This window comes from Oryzias melastigma, linkage group LG1 (genome assembly GCF_002922805.2).
Source record: "Oryzias melastigma strain HK-1 linkage group LG1, ASM292280v2, whole genome shotgun sequence".
NCBI lineage: Eukaryota > Metazoa > Chordata > Actinopteri > Beloniformes > Adrianichthyidae > Oryzias > Oryzias melastigma.
The window spans coordinates 23,876,003-23,882,457 of record NC_050512.1 but is presented as its reverse complement, the minus strand read 5'-3'; positions in this window follow the sequence as shown (position 1 = coordinate 23,882,457).

Genomic DNA, 6,455 nt, shown 5'->3' with positions numbered 1-6,455 from the left:
GGCATAATAAAATGTCCATCCCATAATAGATAAAATATTCAGCTTATAGTGAGGCGTTTGTGTTCTGGGTAGTTTATCTAATCTTGTGAAAAACCTCAAAAGCATGATGTGAAGTTCACACACGTTTAAATAGTCTGTATTACAGAGGTTTGGATGTTGAAAGCAGCAAAGCATGAACTTCATAAAACAATTTGAGGTCAGTCATCAAAAGTAAACATAACATTTTCCCCTTGAGGTTCATTTCTAATAATCTACAGATACTTTGTGTCCTTGTTTCCGAAGGATTTTTTTTTTAGTTAAAAAGCAGTAAGATAAAAAAAAATGAAATTGATGCAAAAGAATTAGAATAACATTTTAAAATAAAAAAATAACTGAATTTAAAACCTAAAGTTACTGTGTGGATGTAAACTTTCAAGTAAAAAGAGATGAATATAGCGGAGAACAGGTGGGTCTTTAACGTGGATTGAAATAAACTGTTTCAGTGGATCTGAGGCCGTCTAGAAGTCTGTTCCAGATATACAGAGCATTAAAGCTGAATGCAGCTTCTCCATTCACAACAATTTGAATGAAAAAAATACTCAAAAATGCAATTTTAAGTTAAATTATGTACAGAATGCCCTCCATTATGAGAAAAAGGCCACAAGAACATGTTAAAAACATCAAAAGCATAATTTTCATTGAAGCGTGTCTTTAATATATCAGCGCGTCATCTGTGTAGGTATTGTAACTAATGTTTTTCTTCTTCATACACTGAAAAAAGTATGTTAAACTTTTTTTTTTTTGCCACATTCTTTTTTATTGAATTTTCAATCAAAAAAGACAAAACAGAATTTACACTCTACTCGAATCAGCATTTGCAATAATTACACGTTTCTTCAACAGTATTTAAGATAATGCTTTTTCTTATTTACAATCTTATTTTAACAACCCCACCCCCAACCCTTCCCCAAGAACTAAAGTATGTTAAATTTTAAATTAATTAACAAAAACTTTGTAATTTATTACATTTAAAATCATTAGTTTTCACCTATTTAAAATATTGAGTTGATGGTTTACACAACTCAAAAATTTAATTCAATAAAAACTTGTATTTTTAAAAGAAACAAATTACAGAATTAATCAAATCTTTCAATAGGAGCATGTAGATGTGAAATTGAAGGGGCTCCAGGATGGAGCCTTGGGGAACTCCATATTTAAATGATATTGGCTCAGTTGACGTTGGATGTACTCCAAATATTTACTGTTTATGAACTGAAACTGAGTCATGAAGTTTTTACTAACTTGTAGCTGCTGAAACAACTGTTTGCTGAATGTTTTTGATTTTGCCTGCAAAATAGTAAAGTATAATAATGTAATAATAAATGTAATTATATATACTATGTTGTTTCAAATACTAACATTCACTGGAGAGGATGGAATTGGTGCAGAAAGTGTGAATCTCTTCTAAAATAAACGTGTCTCTGAGACGTTCATAGCAACATATTAAAATAAATGACTTTACCTTGAAGGGAAATTTCATTTTTTACAGTGTCACGGGCTCTTTTATATTTTCTAGTTTGCATCTTGTTAAAAAGAGCTTTTGCAGGAAGGACGGCTGTTCATTTTAAATTGCTCTCAAGAAAAATGACATTAAAAAAAAAAAAAAAGAGTCCAAGGTTTATATTCTCCTGAATTCCTTCTCACCCATTTATTCATTTTGTTTATATTGGTCCTAAACAGGCTGAGAAATCGCTGGATATCCATTAAACCTTCAGACTCATAAATATTAATTTCCAGGAACGGCTAAGTTGTTGGGGTGTAATATATACAGCTGCCTGAGTAGAGCAGCGGGAAAGTGAGTGTCCCGGTTTCTGAGTATCGTGACCTCAGAGGATCTGCTGACGGATGTCAGTTTTGTACAGATATGTCTCACCTCCTGTGCCGTGAGATGGAAGGCAGTCTCCAGCACTGGGCACCGAGAAGCCGGTGTGGAATTTTGATAGGTGGGAATTATCTGAACACAGGTGCTCCAGATTTGATTTCCAACAGCTATGAGCCAGCGTGTGGTGCACTTGAAAACCTAAAAACCCAGCAGTTGCCAGACTGACTCATGTCCCTTAGCTTCCAAATACTAAAAGCATTAACTTCGCTTCTCAAGAAAATGTTCTATAATTTTCTTTAAATTCAGTTCAGAACTGTGAGGTGATAGGTACATGCCTTTTACATCAGTTAGTCTGCACCAAGCTTAACTCACCTCCGACCTCATTCTGAACCTCATTTGTGGATCTTTTAACTCTCCATTCCTGACTTTCTCCAGATAGTCTAAACAGATGCAGTTGAAAAAATGTCACACCAGCACTGTTTCTTAAATCGGCTTTACAGCTGTGAAAAAACAGTCTGGCCAGCTTAGTTAAAGTCTGCAACTCCATTTCACCCCCATGCCTCATCCCGCTGCCCTCACATCTCCAGACTGTCATTTTCACGCCTAATCATGCGAGTAAAAACCCTCTCAGGACCCGCTGCCGTTTATTTACTGTCCTGGAGTTAAAGTAAAGAAAAAAAAAATGCTGTTGTCAGTTGGAATGGAGGCGGCAGAACTGCGATGTTCATTTTCTTTTTAATTTCTCAGTGCATTTAACACGATTCAATCCTTTTAGGAGGCTCCAGAAGAATGCCCGAGAGACTGAAAGAGTCGTGTTTTTGCAAAGTTGATCTGAAGCAAAGCAGCTCTGCATGCAGCTGAGCTCCCACCAGCGCAGTTCAATGACTCTGCAGTTCCTGCACGGATTCGAGGTGGTTGGGGGCTGGAAATAACAGAAATCAAAGGACCGCCTTTTTTAAACAGTGTAGAAATAATTGCCTTATTTTCCATATCAAAACTAAGAAGATGAATGTGGATTCCAGGACTAGTAAAATGGAGCGGAGTACCTTTATTTTTTTTTTTTTTTTGGAGATGAGAGATGCATTTCAGGGAAAATCTGCAGCATCTAAATGTTACTTTGGATAACAGACAAGATGTGAAATCCAATACTGAGGCTGTTTGCAAAAGGAACCGACTGTCATTTCAGGATGACATTTCTTCAGCACAAAGAGAATCCTCCCACTTATTTGGCCCTTTGTGTATTGAAGCAGGGCCAAAGAAAGCAAAGGTTAAACTTAAAAGCTTTTGTCCAGCTCCTCTTTACCTTCACTCTCACAGAAGAAAACTAAAATAGGTATCAGATGCACAAAATGCCACTTGTTTAAAAAAAAAAAAACACTTTTGCAGCATTTTCCAATACATTTTTACCAAGAATCCAGTCTTCCTCGACGATGTTTCTCCTATAATTGCATGTCTTGTTTTGGATTGACACCTGTCCAGAGTGCATCCTGCTATCACCACATTCAGCTGGGGATGGGTTCTACACACCCTAAAGGTATTCCCAACGGCAAAACTTTCAACGGCGTCTGTTTTTAAACCCCGGCACAAACTGCATGGCCAATCATGGCTGTATGGAAATGCACTCTGATACAGACGCAGCATCGCTCAGGGCTGAAACGGTTGCAGCTGTTCTCCGCGTTTCTTAGAAACACACTCGTTTTCAGGTAAGTCCAGATACTTTCAAAATTGTGGGAGGAAGATAATTTCTTGGAATTGTATGATTTTTCTTTTTTTTTCTCCCTTTGGAAAGGTTTACTTGAAACATGATGATCACCTTTTTTCCCACACAAGCACTAATTTTTCAATAAATAGATTGATCTCTGCTCAGGAAGCCAATTCACATTCAAGACATTATAGAAATAACACAAAAAAACGGTAAAAAAAGATAGAACGAGCCGTTTTTATTCTTTTCAAACATGTTAATTTAACATCCGTTGGTAATTTAATGGTTTAATTTCCATATGCAGGTAGAGCATGTCCTCTTGTCTCTTTGTCTCCAACTTCACAGCCTTCTCTGTTCAGCCTGGAGGAGCCTGTGGATGATGAAGCCACCCACTCATGAGGGAGATTATCTTGCACATAGAGTGCATACATCTCAGAGTAGGGATGCTGAGCACAGATGAGAGACCTTTTGCCACAAGCACACAAGTAATTAACCTTTTGTTATATTCCTAAAGCCACTGCTGTGCTTTAGCTCCTATATACAGGCTTGCTGTCCCTGTGGGGATCTTTTTTTTTTTTTTTTCTCTCATCTGCTGTCTTGTTTGCTTTCATGTATTTTTTGACATGGAATTAATTCAAATGCAAGTGAAAAAATCCATATAGTTGTTAGATTCTGTTATTAGTATAGACATTATTTCCTTATGTTAACAACATTTTAATTAAATCAATTTAAAACAATATGATATTTGGATTTCTTCTTCTGAAAAATGATTATAAAATTTGAAATAAAAATAAAATAAAAATAGGCACACCCAGTCCAACTCATGAATTCCTCATCCATCCCTGCAGGAGCCGCGGGTGACTCATCTTCTTGGATCAGGTGTGTTTGGAGCCAGGAAATGTGTAAAATATGCAGAACGTCTGGGCCTGATGACCAGGATTTGGAACCTGATTAAGAACAAAAACACAATCAAAGACAAAAGAGGGGAGCCAGGAAAAGACACATTTACATGTTTGATAAAGGAGATCTGCACATTTTAAGTAAAAAAAATGTATTATTTCATTTGCTGGTCCAAGGAAGAAGTGAGAGGATGCAAAGTGGGATCTGTGACCTTTAGAAGATAACATTGGACAGCCCCACGGGTAAGCTTTTCAATTAAGCAGTCAAAAGTCATGTTTTCCAGAAATATAGCAAAAAATAAAAAAATAATATCAACCAGAAACATTTTTTATTTTATTTTGAAAGTGGACACATCTTCCTGTCTGCTAATCTAATCAACCAGTCCTCTGTTTTTCTGTGTTTTTGTTGTTGTCTGTGCTTCTATGGTCACTGATTATTATAAAAATCCTCTTTCAGGAACCTCGCCTCCACTAAGACATCATTTACCTGCCTCCTCCTCCTGGCTTGTTGCCATGGTTTAAAGAAAAAAAAAAGATCATTATAAAATGTCGTAATTTGTTTTTGTAATTTTACTCAGCATCAAGGATCCTTTTTACGAAAGCAACATTGTGCCCAAAAAATAAATAAAAAGGTCTAAATGTATATAAGTAAATAAACAGACTCAAAAGGTTGAGATTTTTTTTTTTAAGACTAAAAGCTTCCAAATTTATCCCAAACGGTAGTTCTCAGTCTCTGAGGAAAATAGACAAAAAAAAATCAAAGAAGAAAAACATCAAAGATGTCACTGTTCTTCAGGGTATGAAAAGCTATTTACTTTTTTTGCTGTTGTTGTTGTGAAGACCTGAGACTTGTTCTAAGCTTTGTGAAGGTTTTTCTGTCCCATGCGGTTTCTGTTGTATTGAATTTTGGTATTTTCAGCTCACTTATTCTGTGTTTAAACCTCATTTTTTCCCCCTTTTCCTACGAGATATTTCACTTTGATGTGCCGAAAAAGTATTATTATTATTTTTTTTGGTAAATGTCTTTCCTATAACGGTGGCTATTTGATACGAGAGTGTACTTGGGCCAGTTTATAAATATATATATATATATATATAAATAAAATTACGAATATAAATCTCTTACATTTACGAGAAAAAAGTGGTAACAGTTCAATTACGAGAATAAAGTTATATAGTTATGACTTTGGAACTTATAGGCTAAATTTATGATTTTTTCTTGTAAATTCACGACTTTTAGTTTAGTGAATTTACAAGATTAAAAGTCATAAATGTGTGAGAATAAAAGTCATAGACTTACTAAATTAAAAATAATAGATTTACAAGATTAAAACTCATAAAATGTATTATATTAAAAGTAATAAATTTACTTGATTAAAGGTCGTAGATTTAAGAGATTACATTTCTTATATTTACTAGATTAAAAGTCATCGATTTACGAGATTAAAAATCATAGATTCATGAGATTAAAAGTTGTAGATTTACAAAATTAAAATCCTAGATTTACAAGATTAAAACTGGTAAATTTACGAGATTGAAAGTCATAAATTTACCAAATTAAAAGTGGTACATTTACAAGAATAAAAGTCGTACATTTACAAAAATAAAAGTTGTAGATTTGCGAGATTAAAAGTCACAAATTTACAGAATTAAAAGTTGTAGATTTCCGAGAATTAGAGTCATAGATTTATGAGACTAAAAGTTGTAGATTTACAAAGTTAAAAATCGTAGATTTACAAGGTAACGTTTATTAGATTAAAACTCACAAATTTACTAAATCAAATTTCGCAGATTTGCGAGATTAAAAGTAATATATTTCTGAGATTAAAAGTTGTAGATTTACTAAATTAAAAATCGTATATTTACGAGATTAAAACTCTGAAATGTATGAGATTCAAAGCCATAAATTTACTATACTGTATTAAAAAAAATCATACATTTACGAGAATAAAAGTAATTAATTTACAATATTAGAAGTCGTAGATTTAGGATC